The following is a 24,370-nucleotide window of genomic DNA, read 5'->3' as shown; positions in this document are numbered from 1 at the left end:
TCTCTGACAAGGAGGTGGAAAAGGCAAAAGTTAAATTGCAAGCTGAAGACCAAGATTGCAGAACTCACCAAAGAAGCGGATGACTACGCACATAACCTCGCTAACCAAAACTGGCTCAAGCTGTGTGATGAGCTCAACGGTAAAATGGGCATGGCTAAAGCATGCGGACTCCTCAGATCCCTTATCGAGCCGAACTCAAATCGGAAAGAGGGAACAGACACGCTCTGTAACGCCTTGCACAGCTATAAAGGGGACAACGAAGCCCTCGTTGCCGAACTGGCACGGAAATTCCTCAATCTGGGATCCTCGTACCCTCTCCCTGCGTACACCGGTGCACCCAATGAAGAGATGGACCAAGACGTAACGGTTGAGGAACTGAGGGCGGAGCTTGACGTCATGCGTAAGAACACCGCTCCTGGAGTGGACCAAATAAACACCAAGATGCTCTTTAATATGGATGACATCTCCTTAAGAAAATTAGTGAAATACTTCAACACCCACTGCTGGAACAAGGGACAGATCCCCGTCTCCTGGAAATTGGCTTTAGTGCGATTTATTCCCAAGCCGAAAAGGCCATGCGATATTGATCATTTACGACCGAACTCCCTGACGTCGTGTCTGGGTAAACTGTTCAAGAGGGTCGTGAACGCCCGACTGAAACGACTCCTGAGGAAGACTGATATCCTCTCTGACATGCTGTACGGGTTTAGAGAAAAGCTGTCTACACAGGATATCCTCCTCCATATCAGGGAGGATATTCTGGACAACCCCGGCAGATGTCAGGTCAAGGCCATCCTTGCGCTCGATTTAAAAGGGGCATTTGACAATGTCAACCACCAGGGAATACTGGATGATCTGAACAGCATCAACTGTGGTGACCGCACATATAATTACGTGAGAGACTTTCTCTCCAATAGAAAAGCGTCAATAAGTATTGGTGATCGGACCTCCTCTCCGTTCAATCTAGGTTCCAAGGGCACCCCGCAGGGAGCGGTCTTGTCTCCGCTTCTCTTTAACCTGGCCATGAGTGGGCTACCAGAGAAGCTAGACCGCATCCAGGACATTGAGCACGCTATATCCTTCGACGAAATTACGATCTTGTGTTGCAGCGGTAATGAAGGGGAAATTCAAGACCGGCTTCAGGAAGCAGCGAATGTCGTGTGCCAGCATGCGGCGAGGCATGGGTTAACGTGCTCTCCCGAGAAATCAGAGTTACTCCTGATCGACCGTGGCAAGAAGCAGAATACGGGGCTTTTGCCGTCCACTCCCTCTGTCGCCATTACGGTCCAGGGTATGAGAATTCCGATTAAGAAAGAGATCAAGACCCTGGGAGCCATCATACCCAGCGGCAACACTAACACCACTACTTGGTAAGGCAGAAACTTGGGCTAGTTGGATATTGTTTGAACTCATATTTTCTAGCGCTTAGTGAACACAAGGGACAAGAACATAAATACATAGGACGTACGCTCCTGTGTATTTGTGTTACGTCCTGTGTATTTGTGTTCTTGTCCCTTGTGTTCACTAAGCGCTAGAAAATATGAGTTCAAAGAATAACACCACTACAATCAGACAGCTCCAAGCCTATTCTGAACAAGTCTCTAGAATGCTACGCCGGGTAATCAAGAAAAGAAATGGGCTAAGAGAGAAGGAGGCCGTAAGATTAGTTCAGGCTTTCATTCTATAAACTAACATATGCCACCTTGTACTTACGGCTTAGCAAAAAGGAGAAAGACCAACTAGATGTTATTATTCGAAAGACAGTTAAGACGGCGCTGGGACTCCCTCTATGCACATCCACTAAGCGCTTATTATAGCTGGGGATCCATAACACCATCGACGAACTAATAGAGGCCCACCGTGTAAATCAAAATGTCCGGCTCTCAACATCTAAGAAGTAATAGCAACTGGGCTTGTTGGTGCATATTCGTGAAAGACATAAGAGCGCAAACTGGCAACACGGACGAGGAAGGGAACAGGACGAGCGCTCAACATCTAAGCCTGGCAGGAAAATATTACAGAAGCTGAGAATCAGTCCACCCCGGGAAGTCGATGACAAGATCGACATGCCCATGCAGATGAGATCACACATCACGACTCACCCCATACCAAAACGCATGGATGAAGAATACAACAGAGGACGGAGACTAGCCAGAATTAGACGCCTCTCTAAGCGCTGGGATGAAAACAAGGACACGATCTACGTCGATGCGGCTGGACCCGTTAACGGAGTCGCGGAAATTGCAGCAGTTTCACCCCGGGGGGATATAATTGCAAGCAGCCTTATCCAAGCGGTCGATACCACATCGGCTGAAGAAGCAGCTCTCGCACTACCGATATCAAAGAACAGCGAGGCAACGGTTATGTCCGACTCACAAGCAGCGGTACGCAATTACCTCAGAGGCCGCGTTGGCGCTCCGCGTTGGGAAATTTTGGAAAGGTCTAATTCTTCCAACATCCAGATCTTCTGGACGCCAGGGCACCTCTCAACGAAGGGCAATGAGGCGGCCAACACAGCTGCTCGAGCTCTCCTCCTCCGAGCATCTGGCACGCAGCCTCTCTCTGACACAGTTGACAACCCCTCACCTTTACTAAGCTACGCAGAAATTACGGAGTACTATAAGATCAAAAGAAGGAAATATGCTCTTCCTCACAAAACCCTAAGTAAATATGAAGAGCATATAATCAGGCGACTACAAACTAATACTCTGCCCAATCCTTACCTAATCAGTAAATGGTACCCAGACATCCACGATTCGTCCTGCTCCTTCTGTGGAGCAGTTGGCACACTCTTTCACGCGGTTTGGGAATGTCAAGAAAATCCAGACTTGGACAGCAATCCCGATCCGACTTATGAGCGCTGGGAGGCAACCCTTCATAGCCACAGCCCCCTCGACCAGAAATCGCTGGTTGAGAAAGGCCGGATTATGATGGCGACCAATGGGTTCTCGTACTGAACCCACCCTGTTTTTATGCTCTGAATAAATGTTTTTCCTCCTCCTCCTTCTTGGCAACTCCTTTCTTATGAATTAAGATAATGTTTTTGTTCTTCCGAGGTTTTTGCACGGTCGAGGTCATATGGCATTGCGTATACAGGGTGGTTATATTTATAGCACGATCTCCCCTCCATCCTTCAAGAGATCTGCTGTTACCTGATCCTCACCAGCTGCTCTTCCCATTTGCATTGCTCCTAAGGCGTTCTTTGCTTCCTCTTTAGTTGCTGACGGGATGGCGCTTTGCTGCGTTCTACTGCCTCTCTCATAAACGCTCTGATTACATTGGCTACTGCATAAATTTGTGTAGAACTCTTCGGCTACTTTAACTATCTTATCCATATTGCCAATGACATTGCCCAGCTTGTCTCTTAACGCATACATCTGCTTTTTACCTTTGCCGAGTTTCCTCTTCACCGCTTTCAGGCTACCCCCATTCTTTATATCATGCTCGATTCTCTCCATTTTGAACTTCCTAATACGGCTACCTTTGACTAATTTATTAACTTCGATAGCGCTGCTATTTCTATCCTGCCTGCAGGGTTAGACACCCTCTTGCTTTAGTGATTTTTAATTAGATCCTTCGTCTCCTGAGATAGCTTGCCGGTATCCTGTCGAACATTAATACCACCTACTTCTACTGCGCACTCCGTAATGATGGCTATGAGATTATGGCAATAATATACGCTTAGAATTGTACATCTTGGGCTCGCGGTTCTGGCGGTTTTCAGAGAGTGTTCTAGCGCAGCCACGCGGCTAGTGCGACCAAGACTACAACGTGTGGACGTCATTGCGCCGTGCTTGCGCGCGCTTGCCATGTGGTCGTACGTGGTTATACGTAGTCAACGCATTCACCGCACGAGAGTGCTTAAATCGGGCGTCCTCCGGCTGTAACAAAATAAGAATACGGTGCAGGTTTTCGCGCTGGTCATTCAATGCCTGTAGTTTCTTCAGGAAAGAGCCAAGCGCGAGCTAAGAAGCTTCTGCAGGTAAAAGGCGGTACTGAAAGCGATGGGCGATTGTTGGGTATAAGCAGAACAAAAATGAAGGTAGGAAATAATTAATAACCAACATCCGGCTACGTTAAAATAAGCTTGTTTGTGTTTTGAATACTACTCAAAGTTAATATTGTATAGTAACTGCTATTCCAGATCTTTCCATTGTTTCTCTTAACTGTTGTTAATAACTATGTCGGCACTGTCTAGTAGAGGTTGTCTGGGCAATGTCAAGCTGTGATTTCACAGCTTTTAGCCCCCAGATATCCTTCCAAACTTCTGGTAAAATAAAGTGAATTGAATTGAACTAGAACGATTTCTGCACAAACTGGTTCCACATCAGTAGTGCCTTTCCTGTGTGCCTTGTTCTGAGATCAGCGTGTTAGTTTCTGAATTGCGCAAGAACTGCGGCAGGGTCAACAGACCTCTAAGAGTCTCTGTTAAGATATGTGTTCTGATATGTGGATGATTTTTAATCATTTTTACTAAGGACGAAAGTTTGAACTTCAAAGAAAGGGTGCATGATTTGTTCTTTCTTCGACAACATAGAAATGGCTTAAGTTTTACATGTGAAGTACCTGAAGGTAATGTTTTACAGGGTTTAGATGTTAGCATTGAGTTTTGTGAGGGACAGGGTTTGTTGGGCGTATGCTCCGCGTGCGAAAAAGGGCTTCTGTCATATAACTTTGCATATTCCAAGCTCATTAAAAGGAGTATTGCAACACTTTGCTTCCAATCCGCCCTCAGAAAATTATGCTCGCACAAGATGCCCCTAAGTTTTCATAACCAATTGGCCAGGCTGTCTTCAGCTGAGTTCCCTGCTTCGCTCGTAACAGCTGTAGCTCAAAACCAGCTACGGAAGATGAGAAGAAAGGCTGTGTGAGCAGGGGAATATATCTCTCGAGAAGAGGTGGTGTGACCTGTGGTGGTGCCCTATGTGCACAAGTTAGCCCACAACTTGAAAAAGGCCGCGAGCAGGCATGGTGTGCTGCTTGTTTTTCAACCCCTGTAAAGCTCGGAAGCCTTTGCTCTCGTATTGAAAGAGGATGCAAAGAAGAGAGAGGGTGTGGCGCCAAACATGGGCGATTGTTCCGGAAGTGCGCCGAAAGAATTGCCTATGAAGTTCTCCTGTTGTGCGCCCGCTCCTGTGTAGGGCAAACTGGACGCTGTGTTAACGAGAGAATCAGGGAACACAAAAGAAACGTTCAGCAGATAAAGAAGGCCCAAATATGCTTAAGCATATAAGGTCCTGCCCGTCACGCTCTTGTGAGCAATGTTTTTCTGATGTGCGAATTCTCTCAAAAAGCAAAGATACTAAAGTTAGGGAATTGATCGAAACATTTTTTTTATTGCAATGAAAAGAAGCATGTGCGTCAATGACACGTAAATATCTTTGTATAGGCCGAGAATGGTTTTTTCCCCCGTTCGCTATCATATAGACTTTGTAGATGATAGTATTCCTTGCATGTATGACGGTATATATCTGTGCGTGTTGCCTTCGAATAAATTAGTTGTGAGTGGCGCTCCGTCCCGTCTCTCTGCCTTGTGTTGTGTCTTATTTCGCGCCTGTAACCAAACATGAACAGTTACCAACTTTCCCAGGAAGACGTTCTTTTAATGACATCCTTGTCGAAATCAAGAGGAAGAAGAGGGCTCGGGCAGGGCATGTAATGCGAAGCCAATATAACCGATGCTCCTTATGAGTAGTGGAATTGATTTCAAGAGAAGCAAACGTAGGAGAAGGTGTTAGAAAGTTATGTTGGAGGATAATATTAAGACGTTTGCGAGGATAGGGTGGTCGCGGCTTTCACAGGACAGTGTTAATTTGATAGACAAGGGAGTAGCCTTCGCTATGCTACGGGCGCAGCGAGGCTAATGATGATGACGACCTTCAAAGTGTTCACGTTATGCTTAAGCTATAAAATATTTCAACTATTATTATCTCAATTATTAAGTCCACAAGTTATAAAAGATGATAAAACATACCTCAATGCTACTTGGTTTCGGTGACTGTTCGCTTTATTTAAGAATATGCCTGACGTTTCGGGGAAGCCGGCCACTAATTTTTATAAAGTTTTCTGAGGTAAACAAAAGCCTTTTGCAGCATAGTAATACTGTAGTGTTGTTAGAAGTAAAAGACAGGTGAATGATCATATCTAGCTACGCGATTAATGCAAATCTAATCATTAACTTTCTCACTATTATCGATCGGCACCTGATTGCAATTAGATATTTATAGCCGATCGTTAGTAATAGCCAGATCAGCTTTAGAATTTCGAAAGCGCATTTATCTTGGCCGCTGTGGCTCAGAATTTTCTGGGCCATTTTCGCACAATTCAATAACTGCGTGCTTCCGTGAATGATTGATCGAACAACTTTTATTTACATTAGAAAAGACGTTTGTCGACAAGCCCGGCACGCAATCCTGGGAGACTGGCAGTTGCGCGCCCGCAATTTGAGGCTAGATGGCAGTCCTTGCGGGAACGCGCAAAGCTACGTCAACAAAATCGCAGCAGTCCGTGACGCACTCACCACGCGACAGTCTCAGCCATACAAGTGTTTCCGTCTCCTCGGGTCTTGGCTGGTCCAGCGCGGGCGGAGCAGAGAATGTCAGGTTGTACATGCGTTAAGGAGCGCGACGATTTGAATGACGTCGCTCTGCGCCCTCTCGCAAGCGCGCAGTTTTGAAAGGGCGCGAAAAATGGCCGTAATTATTTTTCGTTTTGGTTTTATGGTGTTTAATGTCTCACAGCGACTCAGCCCATGGGTGACGCTGTAGTGAAAGGCTCGGGAAACTTCAACCAACTGGGGATCTTTAACGTGCACAGACATCGCACAGTACACGGGCCTCTAGAATTTCGCCTCCATCAAAATTTGACCGCCGCGGCCGGGATCGAACCCCAGGCTTTCGAGTCAGCAGCCGAGCGCCTAACCACTGGGCCACCACTGTGTTCTGAATCGCCTCAATTAGTCGAGCCATAGTGGCGAGCGCTAATCGCGTTTTCAATATTCTGAAAACTGATAAGGCTATTACTAACGGGCGGCTGCAAATCTGCAATTGCAGCCTGGTGGCTATCCATAATAGTTAAAAATTAAATATTAGAATGTAGTTAACCATAAGTGTAACAAGATTCGCCTCTAATTTGACATCCGCCAAGACTGGTACTACTATGTGGCAAATATTTACCTCAGGAAACGGTTTTTTAAATCCCGGCCGGTTTCCGTGAAACACCTAATGTATGCATCCATATACTGTAAGCAAGACAGTTGGCGCTTGTGGTACCAGCGGCCAGCGCCGACAGAGGTGGACAGATAGACCGAAGACGAAGCTGACAAAGCTCGGTATTGCGCTCATGAGCGCTGGTCTCCTGACCCACAGCGTTTTTGCAAAGATGGTAGCGGTAGGAATTAATTCTTGGATTTGGCTCATTATATATATATATATATATATATATATATATATATATATATATATATATATATATATATATATATATATATATATACGCAATAGAGTGGGCACACGGTGGAAAAAAGGAAAAAAGTAACAATCCTAATTCTGAAATTTCGACCAGGGTCTGCCCTTCGTCAGAGTATATGATACAGGCGAAGGACACAGCTTTTACAAGTACACGCACGCGGTGAGGGAAACATTCTTGTAGGCCGATAGCAGCGGCAAACATCTCAGTGTGAGTCGGCAGTGAAAAAAAAAGTGTTAGTAAGCACAGTCAAATATGATTAAGGCATCGTGAAGGATCATTGCAGTCACATCGTTGCGAAAGAATTAGTCGTCTGCTCAAATGCACCAGAAAAGGCCAAAAAAACCAAATAGGTCAAAACACAGATGAATACTATTGTTGTTTAAACAACGCCTCATGTGAAAAGCTATGGGATATGGTGCTGAGATGTGATATCATTTCAGCGACAGAAGCAAAGAGCGCAAAACAGTGAGAAAAAATGATCAGCGTAAATGAAACATGACATGATGCGGTTATGACGCAAGGCAAGTCAGCTTTACAACATTTTCATTCAGATCGCAATAGACAGTATTGAACTTGCGTATAAGAAATGATTCGCGAACTTCGCGTTCATGGTGGGTCTTGAAGCGTGATTTCAGTAAAGTTACTTGAATTTTTTCAAAAGGGTGCTCAGTATCGTTCACGTGTTTAGAGATAGGAAGGTTAGGCACTGTCTTGCAATACGCTTTTTGATTATTAAAACGATACCGGAACGGTGTTTCTGTTTGGCCAATATATTGAATCTTACAGATATAACATTCAAGCATGTAGATTACGTTGCATGTATCACATGAATAGTTACCTCGAATATTCACAATAAAGTCTGATGCTGTGCTAGAAGCCATTGCTGATGTCGTCATCTGCGCGCAGACATTGCAACGCGATTTTTTGGATGGCTGACAGCCGATTGGCACATTTGTGCTTGTTTTAGAAGAAGTGAGAATGTCACTGAGGTTTTTGCCACGGCGGTAGACAACACGGGGCGATTATTGAAAAATGTGCTTGAGTCGATCACTTTGCATGAGGATGACATGATGTTTTTTTTTTTTTTCAAAATGCCCTTGACGTTTAGAATTGTTTCCGAGTGAGTAAGCACCAGGTTGATTTGTGATTGATTAGATGATTGGTTTTCTGTTTTGAGGAGTGTCTTGCGGTGAAGAAGGCCTGAGGACGGAAGTTTGGACTTCGAAGAAAGGGTGCACGATGCTTTGTCTTTTTTTCGACAACATAGAAATGGCTTAAGTTTTACATTGTTTAGATGTTAATATTGAGTTTTGTGAGGAACAGGGTTTGTTGGGCGTATGCTCCGCGCGCAAAAAAGGGGCTTGTGCCATATGACTGTGCTCATTCCAAGCTCATAACAACTGGTATTGCTACACTTTGCCTCCAATCCGACCTTAGAAAATTATGCTCTCACAAGATGCACCTAAGTTTTAAAAAGCAATTGGCCAGGCTGTCTTCAGCTGGGTTCCCTGGTTCGCTCGGAACAGCTGTCGTTCAAAGCCTGCGGCAGAAGATGAGAAGAAAGGCTGTGAGAGCAGGGGGAAGGATATCTCTCGAGAAGAGGTGGTGTGACCTGTGGTGGTGCCCTACGTGCACAAGTTAGCCCACAACTTGAAAAAGGTCGCGGGCAGGCATGTTGTGCCGCTTGTTTTTTCAACCCCTGTAAAGCTCGGAAGCCTTTGGTCTCGTATTGAAAGAGGGCGCAAAGAAGAGAGAGGGTGTGGCACCAAACATGTGCGATCGTTCCTGAAGTGCGCAGAAAGAGTTGTCTATGAAGTTCCCCTCTCGTGCGGCCGCTATTATATACGGCAAACTGGGCGCTGTGTTAAAGAGAGAATCAGGGAGCTCTAAAGAAACGTTGAGCGAGATAAACAAGGCCGAAATACGCCTAAGCATATAAAGTCCTGCCCGTCACGCTCTTGTGAGCCATGTTTTCCCGATGTGCGAATGCTCTTAAAAAGCAAAGACACAAAAGCTAGGGAATTGATCGAAATTTTTTTTTTTATTGCAATGAAAAGAAGCATGTGCGTCAGTGACACGTAAATATCTTTGTATAAGGCCGAGAACATTTTTTCACCCGTTCGCTATCATATTAACTTTGACGATGATAGTATTCCTTGCATATATGATGGTATATATTTGTGCGTGTTGCCTTCGAATAAATTAGTTGTGAGTGGCGCTCCGTCCCGTCTCTCTGCCTTGTGATGTGCCTTTTTTTGGGTCTACAACGAACGATGAATCGGATGTCATTAACCTGCATTTGTTCCCTGAACCACTCTGCCTACTTCCGGTCTCTTAACGTTACACCTATCAGTTTTCTTTCTGTAGCTCGCTGCGTAGTCTTCAATCAAGCCCAGCTTTCAGGGACATGGCCGTTTAGTTCGGCAAACTGCCACCACGGGCCGCTTCACCCTGAACTCCTTCTTTCTCTTTTCTTTTCTCCTTTCCTGCCTCGCATAGCCGCACGCAGGCAGACGGGAGGGCGCACAGCTGCGGGGCTGGGTTGGGCGGTTAACCATTGTTCGGATTCCACACTGTAGGAGGAGGAAGGAGCAAGAAGGGCTTTGTGGGTGAAAAAAACTATCAATGCGGCGTGAAGCCTTCGCTGCGCCTGAGGAACGCATGTTCAGTAGCAGGATATTGAGAAAGGCGCCCAGTTAGAAGAGAAAGAGGGGACGGAAAAGGCAAGCTGGCTGAAGGGCTTGTTGAGGCCGTTCAATAGGGACGCTGTGTGGAGTGAAAACGCGTGGTTCTTTTTGACGAGTTGTAAGGTCGAGAAGAGATACATCCCAGCAGAAGCAGGAGGCAGTAATACAGTGTTTCATGTCTCACCGGCGCCGTATCTTTTCGCTGCCTTACAACTAGCCCAAAGTGCCACCTTAGTGAACTCCTGGATTTAGGCTCGTGATTAGAAGCCAAACTAACATGTATAAAAATAAAAAAAAACAAGGACGCCGAATGCAGGGATGTCAGATGCTTGTAGAAGAATTTTTTGGGCGAACGCAATGGAAGCGTCCAAAAGGCCAATCTCGACAATCATTTGGGGAGTTAGTTGCAAGATGCCGTCTTGGTTGTGTAATTGCTGTCGCCTATCTTTGTGGCGGATCAGTGAACCAGCTCTTTTATCGGCGTAATGCCATGTACAGGTTTCAGAAACACGTCGAACTCCTCATCAGCGCTATATTTCGCGAAAAGTAACGGTTATAATTTTTCTTTCTTTTTTTTTCCGAGGACGGTTACTGACTGCAATGCTCTCCTTGTGAGAGTGATATCCGCTGTTGACTTTCTGAAGGCCTTTGATGATGTATTTTAGTTACTGTATAGAGATATTCTTCAGTTTAATTTGTCGTGCATGCCTTCATTACTGACTTATTGCCCTTGTATGTTATATCTTTGTGCCCTTCCTGCTTGCACCCAAGCAAGAGGTCTGCAGTATTGGGTAAATAAGTAAATAAATAAATAAATAAATAAATACAGGACTTCGTGTCCAGAACTTGGCGTATCTAACATCAACTGGTGAAGCCACGAATAGCGGCGTACTCCAGGTTTTTTTTTCGTGACCGTAGTGAGCCGCTCCTGTGCAATCTGAGGAGACTGAACGTTCTCTTTGACATCGTCTCTCTCATCGTGTACCCTCAGCGTTCATGAACTGAGCGGCCAACAATGGCTTTGCGGGACAGTGGTAGAAACACATTGTTTAAATTAAGGGGCTCAGATGGAGCAATTGCCGACAGACCACAGTAAGGGTAATCCCGCTTGTACATTGAAACCACCACCACTGCTCTCCCGACAAGCGTCACAGAGCATGAGTAGGATTGTTTCTTGGTTCTGTTACGTAGTTATCAAACAAATCCATGTATCATTGTTTGTGCTTGTTTGTTAAATTATCCTAGCCCGAACATTCACCGCGGTGGCTAAGTGGTTATGGCGCTCGGCTGCTGGCCCGAAAGACGCGGGTTCGATCCCGGCCGCTGCGGTCGAATTTCGATGGAGGCGAAATTCTAGAGGCCCGTGTATTGTGCGATGTCAGTGCACGTTCAAGAACCCCAGGTGGTCGAAATTTCCGGAGTCTTCACTACGTCGTCCCTCATAGCCTGAGTCGCTTTGGGACGTTAAAAACCAATAAACCAAACCAGACTAGCCCGGAGCAGAAGAAAAAAACTAACCGTCCTCACCATGTTTTGTGTACTACAGCTCTTGTACATTGTAATCGGGCCGGACAGTTATTCAGAACACTGAGTTCAGTGTTGCCACAATATTAGAAGCGCTGCAACGCCATGCGTCGGGTTCCGACTTTATATCCCTCTACGGTTGCCTGTCGGTCTCCCACTGCATGCAGTTTGTACATTTGCAGCATAGTTTCAGAAGGGAATCTGTGGATAAATTTGGCACATGCAGCAACGTAACCTCCCGAAAATGGACACAACGTTGCTATACAGAATACGCGGAGTGTAATACGCTTCTTACCCGCGCAAATGTAACATTTGCATCGCAGTCTCAGGCCGCAAACAATTTTTACGTTAGAACCAGAAAAAAATTCAGGGGGCACTTTGTTGAACTAAAGTGCGGTGAGGCGAAAGCCTTGAGCGCGGTGTTGCTGCTTGTGTCACTGATGCGTTGGCAGGAAGTAGCGTAGTCGTTAGCACGCTTGGTTGCGGAACGGAAGGATGGTAGAACTACTCTCTGAGTATTTGCATGCTTGCATTCATACTATTATGCTCCTGCAAAAGGGATGAAACCGTTTGCTGTATTGGTTGCCGGCGGCGACACCGTAACAATGAAGTAAAGACTTCGAACGGTGATTCCCTGTCAATGCACTGCTATCAGTGAATGTTTGCGGCCCGATTTTAGGATAGTGTCTCGCTTGTGAGAAGAATTCGTTCTTAACTCACTCTTGAAATCTTTTAACAAAAAAATAACTAAACAGATAGCCTCACTGGAGAGAATACATGGGTGCGCATTTACCCTTCATCTCGTTATGAGAAGCTGAGTTCGCGTTCTTGCTTGTATCATACTCTTTTGAAAATTTTTTGCGTGTATATTGAATTTTTTCTTTGTTTTGTGCCTTGTTATGAACGCTGCCAAGCTGCAGACGTGACGGACGTTCATTACTATCGTGTTGGCTGCAGCAAATAGCGCGTGCTTTTTTTTTCTAATGTATACAGATATTTCTTTTAAAAGCCGTAAACGATGCATCATCGTGGTCCGTGCAGGTGGATTGTGCGCCAAGGCGGACATTGTGTCCGTGATAAAGTTCATTTAAAAGACTATTAATGAACTATAAATTGAAGGCTATAAACATCGAAAGTTAACCAAGTCTTCAAAATTCTTTAATGAATACAAAGTCTTTGAAAGGATCCAATTCCCAAAGTGACTCGCGAAATGCGCCGGTAGTAGCACATCTCCACTTTATGCCATGGGGATTAGTTTATCGCCGCAATAACTAAACAGCGATACTTAATCGTCGGGCCAACCAGCTGCCTTCTGCTGTGCGCCGCGAGAGATTTTGGGAGGCAAAGCCGCTTGGATAGTGAGAATTACTCGCCCACATTCAACATTACTAGTATAGGACTGATGCTTCTGACAGAGTTCCTGACAGAGACGCACCAAAATAAAAAGAGAGGAAAACAGGGAGCACGGCAATAAAGTAGAAAAAAAATGGCGAATAATAAATGGCGTCGGCAACCAGCTGAAGGAACATGGTCTGGGAACGAGGGGGACACATAGGTATTTGGCTTTTCCGGTAGCCGCCTTTGTCGCTTCGACTCAGGCGGCTGGAATGCGCGTTTTGACATGGGTGGGTAGCAGGTGCTCGTCACGTGCAAAGCCAGCTAAGAAAAAAAACTTGACGATTCTGCTCATCGGGCCTTTCCCCTTTGACGTCACGCTGTTTACCCCAGGGATAGGTCTCTCCCCGCTGTAAAGGAAGTGACAATGCTTTGGTTTACACAACCGGTTTCGTCGGAAGGTAAAGCAAAATTCCAAAAAAAAGGAATTCGTTCGCGATGTTTAGTTTCCGGGAGGCGTCTTGGGACAAAAGGGAAAGCACGTGAGCCTTGCACGTGATCCCGAATCCTTGACGCTGTTTTTATGCTAGGTTGTACGATGGCGTACTATAAATACAGTACCATCGAGATGCTGAACACCATTCGTCCACACCCAGCAACTGCAGCCTCACCTTTCTGCCAGAAGCAACAGATGTACCACTCCGTCGAGAGAGTCATCGCGAAAACGGTAAGTTTTTGACGTTTTTGTTTGAATATTGTAACATTAAAATATTTTTTTATATTTGTAACGCACTGCTGGGTACATTTAGTCATTACCTGTGGTTTGATTTTGGTATGTGCAGCCATATACTTCATCAGAAAAATAAAGTGCATTTATTCCATCAGCAGCACTAAGTTTGAAACCTAAGTAATGGTCTTTCAGAGATTGTTAAAAAGGTACCCTGGAAAACTCGCTGTATTTAAAATAACGGCAACGGAAGAACAAAAAACAATTTCGCATTGTATTAGATTATCTGCTTTAAATGTGGATGATTCATCTATCACAGAGCACACAGGCTTGTTAAGGACAGTATGCATATGGTAGGGAATAAAACAACATTGATGGTCACTTATATTTACTCCGCTCACGCATCATTTAGGCTAATAGTTGTGACTGTTTTCACCCGGTTTAGGCACGAGGTGCAAACTGCATTCCCATATTCAAATGCACTTGCTCCACTTTGCACCGGAATAGTCCCGAGCAAGACAACATCGTATCATTCACAAAAATGTACAAGGTAATGTACATATCGTTTTCTGTAATGTTGTTATAAAAATGTTTGTTGCGCTTCTGTTATGGGTCACAACATTTTCGCGTAGTATTGCGTGCCGGCAAATAGTTGTTCAATTTAGTATTTGATATTAGTAAGTCGCACCGACCTTAGTATACCGAATTTAGTATTATACCCCTGCTACACGGGCGCTTCGAATGCCTTCCAACCTAATGTCATTCGACTCGACTGCCGAACTTACGCTGCTACATGAAGTTTCTCAACGGCATTCGGTTCGGATGACATTCGAGTCGACGGAGCTCGGCGGAGACATAATAATAATTGGTTTTGGGGGGAAAGGAAATGGCGCAGTATCGGTCTTATATATCGTTGGACACCTGAACCGCGCCGTAAGGGAAGGGTAAAGGAGGGAGTGAAAGAAGAAAGGGAGAGGTGCCGTAGTGGAGGGCTCCGGAATAATTTCGACCACCTGGGGATCTTTAACGTGCACTGACATCGCACACGGGCGCCTTAGCGTTTTTCCTCCATAAAAACGCAGCCGCCGCGGTCGGGTTCGAACGCGGGAACTCCGGATCAGTAGTCGAGCGCCCTAACCACTGAGCCACCGCGGCGGGGCAGGCGGAGACATTCCAGATTTTGGAATGCCGTCGAAACGCGAACGCAGCCCGAACCGACCAATAGGCGTTGCCGCCGCCATCGCTTCGCCCCGCCCACAGCCGCGCGAGGGCTTTGGGCTCTGTGGCTGCTCATTTTGATACCTGCTGCTCGCTTTTTCCTGCTCTTTGCTTAGCAAATAGCTCGTGTTCTGTCTACGTAAGTGCTTGAAGATAACAGTGCACCAAAGAACATTTACCCCGTGAGCATGAAATTTCTCCAGCAGTGTGCCGATGAGGACGCCTGCGCGCATATACTATTGTTTACATAGCTGCGTACGAACAGCTAGCGCTCGTTTGCATGACTTAAAACACATTCTGCGTTTTAGTTCTATTAAATAATCTCATCTTTTTTGTACTGGTTGTACCCGTGGCTTGTTAAGGCAGTGCGACAATCCGTGGCAGGAAGCGCCATACGATCGCTCGCCAGAGAAACACTTGACAGCTGGACTACTGACATCGTGTACGATCGGCGCTTGTCGCTAATTGTCCCGACTTCGTCCGACGCGATCAGTAGTTTATTTTAAACTACTTTATTCAGAAGTATGATTGGGGACCGTTCGCGGTAATTGAAAAGGCATAACTTGTTATCCACAAAATAGCAACAGCGACGACTGCTGCTGGTCGTAAAGCAGTGCTCAGCGGTTTGGGTCACACCGGCGCTTCCCGTTCATCGTATGCGCGCCCTGCGATGTTAGCAATAGTTGATTTGAGGTCACTGTTGTCCAAACTACACTCGTGGATCATTTGCGTTCGCTCAAACTTTTGAATTCGCTCTTCACAATCGCCGAATTCGAAGACGTAACCCTGCGGACTCGCGAGGCCTAGTCGTCGCGGAAGGGGAATCGCCGTCGATTAAAATTAATTTGGCAAGCGCTTATAGCTGGTGAGTGTGCGAGTGTGCACATGTGAAATATACCCGTTCCTTTCGCTTATTAACAATATGGATAAGGCAGAAGGGCGAATATATTCACACCGTCGCCTCATCAGCGTGTTTTCGCTCAGCCGCCGGCCTGCCGAGGACATGAAGGCTGACAGTCCGCCGGTCGGTGTCGTTGGCCTAAAAAACTTGTCCCACTACAGTCATATATCCTGCTGTTGACCGTGATAGTGTCGTTGTCGCACTAGTGTGACCACCACCGTCGTCGTCATCGTACACTGAAAACGAGCTGAGGAAATTTGAAATGCGTTTGGAAAGTGTCGTGTAGCGCCGCGGAAGTCCGTCGAGTCCGAATGCCATTCCAAGTTGCGAATGTCATTCGACTCAGGTGTCATTCGAACGTGCCCGTGTAGCACAGCTATTAGCCTTTCTCGCGATTGCCAAGGACGATTTCTATTAGCGTTTGTCGTGATGACGCTATGCCGCCTTCATATTAGCAGCAGGAGTTTTTTGTTTCATAGAGATAACATGCCAATTTTCCTCGTAATAAGGTGCACGTGCGCTTGCGGATCTTATAAACCTAATAAGCACCACAAGAAATAAAATCCTGAGACTGAGTTTCAGTTTCCCTACTTTTGGTTTCAACCCCCCCCCCCCCCCCACCCCTCCCGCTATCTTCAGATAAATGAAATCATTTCCTAAAGTATTGACAAAATGTCTCCATTTGTCTTTCATTTAGCGCAAAGGATACCTGATCCATTGGAAAGGGGTACTCCAAATGGCATTGTACCCTGGAGCCTAAGAGGAATCTCAACGATGCCTGTCTGCGCGAGTTCACATCCCCAAGGAAACCATCGAATCGACGCCTCCAGTATGCCTCTGAAGAGATCGTGTACGAAATTTAAAAAAAAGCTGTCCAACTGCCGTCGATCAAGCTGTCTCCTGAAGGTGAAAAATGACCAGGACATTTATCGATGGGCTTTTCACGGGAAAGGCCAACCATTAGAAAAAAAATGGCTACTCTGTGAGGAACAAGATTTCTCCAGGCTCCAACTTCCGTCTGCATGGTCGATACGTGAAACGAAACTTGGGAACAAGGTGGCGATTGAGTTTCCAATCAGAATTAAAAGTGGGGTAACACTTCAGAAGTCCTGCAAGAGGTTTTCTTGCGGATTTCCTCGTGAGACCTTGAAGGTTTTTATCGTGACAAAGATCATTGCTGGCGCATCGTAATACAGTGATAAGTGTTTATTCCCATGGAGTTCTACTTTTGTTCTATTTGTTTTGTTTTCGCGTTATTTTGGCTTGTTTTGTACAACGTGTCACCTGTTTAGCTCACTGAGTGTTACTGTCTCTATTCCACTGTTATGACTTCTTGTTCGTCAACTTTTCTAGTCTTTATTTAGTTTGTTGTTTATAGCTCCACGAAATGGCCACGCCAGATAACCATATAATCTTGTCTGCTACCTTTGACAGATGCAGTGTCACATTCACGCTGACCAATGAGCGAACTATAAAGACAAGACACGAGAAGGACCTTCTTCGAAAGACATACTTTGAAACTGTGCAATCATTTTTGCCCCCGAATGGAAGGGTTCCCATTATGGGTAAATATTTTGAAGACCGGTTTAAGTCCCTGTGCAATATTGCGGATAGGCGCTACAGGACTTTGACAGGCCGTGCGAAAGCGTCCTTCTTAAAAAATAAAAGGTTCATAAAGATTCACTTCGAGTCTCAATCTAGCCCACCTGAAACGAATAGCGGAGAAGCCGCAGAGAACATCATAATTTCTGCTCTGCAAAAAGAACTCGAAAGAGTAGGAACAGTTTCAGAAAAGGCCATAAATGAGCTCAGAGACACTCTCTGCCTATAAGGCTAAGCTTATTAACCTAGAGCAGGAGAATGAAAAGCTGAAATCCGAAAAAACTACAATGCTACTGAACAAAGGAATAATGGTCGGCGAGGGGTGCAAAAAAACAGACCGAAGGAAGCTTAATGCCGCTGGATATTCCATTGCGCAAGCACTTGACGCTGTACTGGAGAGCTACGGCTTAGATGCATGCCAGCTTCTCGTAACTGACTTAAAAGGCCTGCTGCATAAAGTAACATTCAAGGAAAATGGAGAAATTATTTGTAACTGCGGTGTAAAAAGAGGTTTCTGCAGCAATGGTCAGGTTAACTATAATGCCCTTTCTTCTCCAAACAAACAAAGCTTGCGAGAAGTTGCAGCCCTCTTGGACGTACATTTTGTCAGTAACGTTTTCTGGGAGCACCTCTCCGCGAGCGTCCCTAATCTGCCTCCCGTAAGGATAATTAATTCTTACAGAGAGCACCTAGATAGCAGGATAACTGTCTTCAAGACACCAGGTACCTCACCTGGCGCTCAGGTTTCATTTGAGGAAGACTTGGCGTTAGCTGTGCAAGAGCTAGCTAAAGATGTAGGCATAAGTGTGACAAAGATCTCCACCGAGGCACTCCTTGTAAAAATAGAGGGTGATGGCTGCTTTGTGAGTAGATGCGCGACCTGGACAACATTATCATTCGTCATCATTTGCAAAACGCGGCAGCTACAAAGCCATAACCTTCATCGCCTTCTCGGTGTGGCGGAGATCTCGGAGGGTTAAGAGAGGCTTTTCGGGATTTGATAAAAGAAATTAATGTTGTCGCACGAAGGGGTAGCATATCTGTAGGGGACCACGAGATTCCGATTCGCATCTGTCTAGGGTCAGATTTGAAAATTTTGCTTGTTGTTCAGGGTCTGCAGTCTGCTGCATCACACTATCCTTGTCCATTTTGTCGAGCAAACCCACAGACAAGGTGCTCAGTTCTGACAAGTAACTGGAGCTTTAATGAGCCTCCTTTGATCCGCACTCTTGAGAACATGAAAGCTGATTGCTGCGCAGAGGCGAACGGGATGAAAAACGTGCCATTGATTAACTTCGACTCTGATTTAATAATTCCTGATGTATTGCACATGAAGTTAAGAATAGTTAACCGCCTTGTAGATGGATTGCTTTCATGCAGAAGCAGGAGACAGATATTACCGTGAAAAAGTCCGCAACCCACGTTGTATGACCATACACGTTCAGGACATCGTTGACGCCATAAATAACTGTGGGATTAATTTTCACGTCTGGGAAGCCAATGAAGGAAACAAGGGAAAAACATTCACGTCGGTATCGGGGGCCGATTGTGAGCGCCTGCTGAAGGCTTTTCCTGAAAAACTGGCCGGGAAATTGCACCCTCAAACAGAGGAAAAAACTTTGCTCCTTTGGAAGCTTATGCGGAAAATTTTGTACCACGTGGAAAATGATGTTGAAGGTCGCAGCATAGAAAGAGAAACCTCAGAATTCTTTCACACGTCCTTAGAATTAGGAGCCCAAGGTTGCAAAGGATATGATGGCGATAGACTTACGCCGTACATTCCTATTTTCGCGCACCACGCTTCCGCAAAGCACGAAAGGTTCAAGTGCCTTGGTTGGTTTTCAAGCCAAGGGTTATAGAAAAAAAACGACGTGCTAAAGCATCTACACCATGGGAAGTCTAACAAGTGGAATGCAGCCGCTGACGCTCTCAAGCTGGCGAAAAGGCTTGAAGTGAGTGAGAATATCAGACTAAGCCGTGCATATAAAAAGCGGGACCAAGAGTATTGGTTTGAGGGACTTATTCAAGAGACACGGGCGAAGAGGCTGCGCTGTGCAGAAGAAAAAGTGAGCGAAGGAAACTGTCTACAAAATGTGGACGACATGGATGCAGGAGAATTGCGCACGGAGCTTCGGGCTTTCGGAATGTCGACGAAAGTCAAATCAATAGAAAAACTTCGCAACTTTGTAAGGAAAGAAAGAAAAAAGCAATAATTGTAGCCATAGGAGGAGATAACAGTTATGTGGTGAGGTGTGCCTTTTAGTTTTGCGTGTTTCCTCCTATATTTATAGTGCTGTGTTGTACCTCTAGTTTAGAAAGTGCATCACTGCTTGAATATGAAGAGTACTGTTCCTGATTCCTTATGTAACCTGCCCCTAAAGGAGTGTTCGGTATGTACTAAAAATAGTGTATTTGTAATATGTGACTGTTTACCTGCCATATATGCCCTGAGCAATTTTTTGGTGTAATATAAATGTGATATGTGTGTTTTGTAAGTATTGCCCTTGTCACTTTTAAAATGATCTTTTGGCTTGTCTTTTGCGTAAGAAAATTCTGTTATGTAAAGAAACCATGGATAACCGATTTATAACGCAATCAGTACAGCTAGAAAATGTGCCTGGGGGGGGGGGGGGGAGGGGTGCTTTGAAAATGAACATGCACACACGCCTTTAAGTTTAAAAAATTTTGCAGCGAACTTAAGAAAACTGATTGGGCGTATCGGGCGTAGATCATATGATACTGGCATCAAGTGCACAATGCGCACAAACAGGCTCGAGAAAAGTGACGACAGCAGTACTACGCACATTCAATGCCATCATTTATGTTCATTTGTATGTCCTTCTTTGCTGACTCATTTTGTTTGGCAACCGATTAAAAGTTTGCCTTGTTCTTTATTCTTTTCGCAAAGTATTGCTTCTTTTGTGCGCCATGTTGCTGTGAAGTGTGTTTAGTTATATTCATATTCGTTTCGTTTGGAGTGCATCGTTCTGGTTGTACATGTAACATAAACACAAGGTAATGACGCTATGTGATTCTGACTGTACACATTTTGTTTCCAAATGTTGTCTAAAAACTGTATAATAAAATATTTTATGTCGGCACTATAGCCCTTGTCCTTGCCTTTTTGCGGGGAAGTTATAACCCCTTCCGCACCAGCTATCAGATAGTGTGACAAGTGCAAGTTTATTGACAGCAACGCCATGAAAATAGACCTATTACATTTGTTCGATTTCCTCCCCAAAGGTGCAAGGAGAAAAGAAATATAACCTCCAGTGCTTCGAATATTACTGTAAACGTAAAAGATCACTTCCCATGAGTGTTATCGTTACGAAGGCTTCCCCTTCATTCATGGTAATTTGCTGACATTGCGCTTTCCGCTACGTGCTATAATGACATCCCCGCCTATTTGATATTCTCATTAACTTTGTAACATAGAATGCAATTCGTGACTTATTTTATTGGCATACATTCCTTTTTAGCGTCTGGTTATTTTTGTTGCGCTCTACCTCTCTATTACAATTGTATTTGGTTTGATTTACCAAACGCTGCTGCTTCCAAAGTAAGCGATAATATTGTTCAGTGCAGTATAATTAGTTTTTCACGTGACCACAGAAATCAAAGCTGGTGCAGGCAGAGTAACCTGAGAACTGGGAAAAGCTACAATGAAATAATACAAATTCGTTCCATTACGGGCTATGAGGGACAGCGCACTGGAGCGCTTCGAACTAATTCGACTCCCCGGGGGTAAACAGCCGGAGCGTTGTTGCATTTCGCGTACGCTGAAATGTGGGCATAGCGGCTGGGTCCTGAGCCGGCCTTACATCACCCGGCACCCTGTGCAAGACTTTGCCACCCCCCCTCCACCCGCCTCTCTCTCTCTCTTTGAATGTATTTGTGGGGATGTTTCTCTTGATTTTTATTGGCCGTCCTAACGGGGGGCACTTCTAGTTTTCATTCTTTTAACAGTCTCAATGTAGTATTTGTACTGGCGTGGGCAGGACAATTAGTTGTTTTTTTATTTTTCTTCCCTCTCTAATTTATACCCCTTGACATCCTTTGATCTTGCTATTGGCGGTCAATTCTTTACACGTTTTCATAGCATTTTGAAGAAGATGAATCTTAAAAGCAAGCTGCTTGCGATAACGCAAGTCATCTATTATACTGGAGAAATAGAAAAATTCATTGCTTAAAATGATTACAGCCCAGCCTCAAAGGACAGATGCAAACGTTCTTCAAAGGAGGCTCTCAAGACAGTCGCTCCAGACGATTGATATGACATCGCACTAACACTGTTAATCCGTTGTTATCCCTCTTGCACCTGGCGGCCCCTTGCGATGTCACTCTGGGAGGTGCGGGAGAATTAACTGCGATATCATGACAATCGGCCGACGAAGCAGCGTAGCAGCGACTGGCAGCGTAGCGGCTGGAAGCGTCGCAAATTGCGACAGCCACCATATTTACCATTTATATATACCGTTATGAACTGCTTCCTTGATGACGTCCATGTGAAAGCGCTTTTTCGAAGCACAGAAGTGGACACAATTAAATTCACCAATTTGTTTGCAAAAATGGAAAAAAGTTGGCGGTATCTTGCGGTATCTTTAAAAGCGAAGTTTCGTAGCTCAAAAGCGAAGCCTCATTTTTTCAGTTGTGTTACACAGGATGGATCCAGGCAATACATCATGCATGCATATTACAGAAGTCAGAATGAAAGAACAGCAAAAAAAAAGTCGCCAATAGCTGCAGCAATAAAAGTATGAATAGTGATCATGCGTGAAATTTTTCATTCATACATTCATACTAATATATTTTCTATAGAAACGAGCACATTTATTAAAATTAGTTGACCAAAACAAAAGGTTCTGAACCCAGGTTAGAACTCTAAGTGCAAACTCGAGTCACCATATTCGGACAACGCTAGAGTCACTAATTTGAAAGCATTACAGGTGAACCTGACAGTAACAACCTGAACGTCTATCTAGACGCTATTTGCTTCTAGACTCCAAATGCTGTGTTCTGCCCGACAACAGCTGAACAGCTTCAGAATGTTTCTGAGTAAAGCTATGTCAAATTTTCTTAAATAAGTATCAAAAGAATAACTTAAACATTTATATCCGCGAATACTTTTTTATGTCGGCCGTTTGAATGCCGCTACGCGCTTTAAAAGTAACAAGAGTAGCTAAAATTCAGGCGAGCTAGCTCTCATACCCTAATAATAGGATCACACGCCCCAATAAACTTTTTAGATAATAGCAAAGGGCTGACAATTTGCAAAGTTGCTCCATGACAAGCATATATGAACAACCGCGAATACTTTATGTAGCTGCGTTAATGCATGGTCATCGTAACAACCTTCTTTATTTAAAGCTCCGGTCGAGACAGTGGGTTCGAGCTCTGACATGTGTTCTTGTCTGCAAGGCAAAAGTCACCCGATAAAAAGGTAAGCTAAGAGCACTTGCTGCTGGGCTAGTTGGTTTTGGTTCATAATTAAATAGTTTTAGGCGCAAAAAAGGACAAGACACATAGGGTAGGAGACAGGACCAAGCAACAGGACACATAGGGTAGGAGACAGGATGGCGCTTCGTCCTGTCTCCTACCCTATGTGTCTTGTCCTTTTTTGCGCCTAAAACTATTTAATTATGAACCAAAAAGGTAAGCGTCGAAATGGACGCAACATCAGCAGTGCGAACCATTTCTGCAGCGTAGCTCGCTACCGGGCGCCATCTTTCATATTTTAGGCAATATCAGGTTTCAATTAAAAGGCCTCAGGAAGCTTCTTGATCAAAGCTATGCCAGATCGTTGCGCACCATTTTAAACACCATATATTTGGGTACCTAAAATCTGGAAGCATTTTCGATATCTATCCGTGTTACGGTGCTATACAGTTTCAAAGTCTGGAAAAAAACCAAAACTTTGGCCCCCTCCCGTAGGCAGCATCGTATAATATGCAAACGCTCTGGGAAGCTGGTGTATTAATAGCACAGGACTGAAACTTCGGCACATTCCTCAGTTTAGTGTATACTACACAAATCCCCGAAGCATTTTTTGTAGGTGCTTTTTTTCACGTTTTACGATTTTTTTTTGTACCCCTTCCCATTCAGTTACGCTCCCTGTCGCCGCCACTGCCTGTAGATGGCGCAAGTAGTAGATGTCCCAGAAAGCTGGGCATGCGCTTGCTAACTGCACACTAATATAAAGGCAAGGTTAAGCAAGTGATAGGCAAGTACCAGCTCGGTTTTCAGGCAGTTTGGTCATACATTTCGCTAACGTAAACAATCGTGTGGTTGAGTTAGGACTTGTATAAAGCAGCATACTCATAGTTGTGGCCCTTAGTAAGACCTTTTTATAGGTTGTGCAGTCCAATAAGGGTGGACATAACAAGCAGTCTACAAAAGCAGCGCAGCACGCGGTGTGTACAGTATCGCACGGAATTGAAATTAATGCACTTCTTGAAAGTCTCCAGGAAAGCATCCCAGGACAAAATAGCATCTATAAACTGCTAAAGACAGTGCTTTTTTTTGTTTAGCGGAAGATAACAGAGGCGACAATTTGCAGGCGCACAAGAATACCCCTTTTCCGAAGCCGACGTGCAAAGCATCAAAATGAAATTTTCGTGCAACCATGTTCGCAAAACTGAAAACTAAAATTTCGTGAAAAGAAATGCACCGACAGAAAAGAAACAGAAAAACTGCACCTCAAGCACAAGCCCCCATAAACGAGGAAGGTGCAAAAACATAGAAGACGCAGTCAGGGTCTGACAAGCGACAACTAGATTGAGCTCCGTGAACACATGGACTATCGGGTGCGAGGTGTATCTGAAAAACATGAAACGCGCAAACATTCTGTCGCACACAAAGATGGGCTATTAACCAAGCTCCCCAGCGCTGAAATGTCTGAAAAGAGAA

This window comes from Amblyomma americanum, chromosome 4, assembly GCF_052857255.1.
Source record: "Amblyomma americanum isolate KBUSLIRL-KWMA chromosome 4, ASM5285725v1, whole genome shotgun sequence".
Lineage (NCBI taxonomy): Eukaryota > Metazoa > Arthropoda > Arachnida > Ixodida > Ixodidae > Amblyomma > Amblyomma americanum.
This window is presented reverse-complemented; position numbering follows the sequence as displayed.